Source organism: Sinocyclocheilus anshuiensis, unplaced genomic scaffold (assembly GCF_001515605.1).
Source record: "Sinocyclocheilus anshuiensis isolate Anshui unplaced genomic scaffold, SAMN03320099.WGS_v1.1 scaffold127, whole genome shotgun sequence".
Lineage (NCBI taxonomy): Eukaryota > Metazoa > Chordata > Actinopteri > Cypriniformes > Cyprinidae > Sinocyclocheilus > Sinocyclocheilus anshuiensis.
This window is the reverse complement of record NW_015552528.1, coordinates 583,689-583,964: the sequence shown is the minus strand read 5'-3', so window position 1 is coordinate 583,964 and position 276 is coordinate 583,689. Positions and strand designations below refer to the sequence as shown.

The window sequence follows — 276 nt, the reverse complement described above, 5'->3', positions numbered from 1 at the left end:
AGCTTCAGTGGCGCAGATGGATAAGCGTGTGTTGTTGGCTTTTTGACGCGATTGACCCGGGTTCGATCCCGTCTTTTGCCGAAGTGAAAATAGCAGTATTTTTAGCAATATGCTATTTACACTACGTGCAAATACCTATTTACACTGTTAAAATAGGAGGATTTCTACTATCAAGTATACTACATGTTGCAAATAGTGGAAATTATCTGCACTTCAGTATTGTAGTACATTATAAAACAGTATGCAATAATAACGTATTGAGTGTAAATTATAATT

At 35.5% G+C, this 276-nt stretch overlaps 1 long non-coding RNA gene across 1 annotated transcript in view; it reads left to right on the top strand.

Annotated features, from left to right (window-relative positions):
- LOC107663589 (uncharacterized) overlaps positions 1–276 on the top strand; it is a 15,582-nt gene that overhangs the window by 4,500 nt on the left and 10,806 nt on the right. The window lies entirely within an intron of this gene.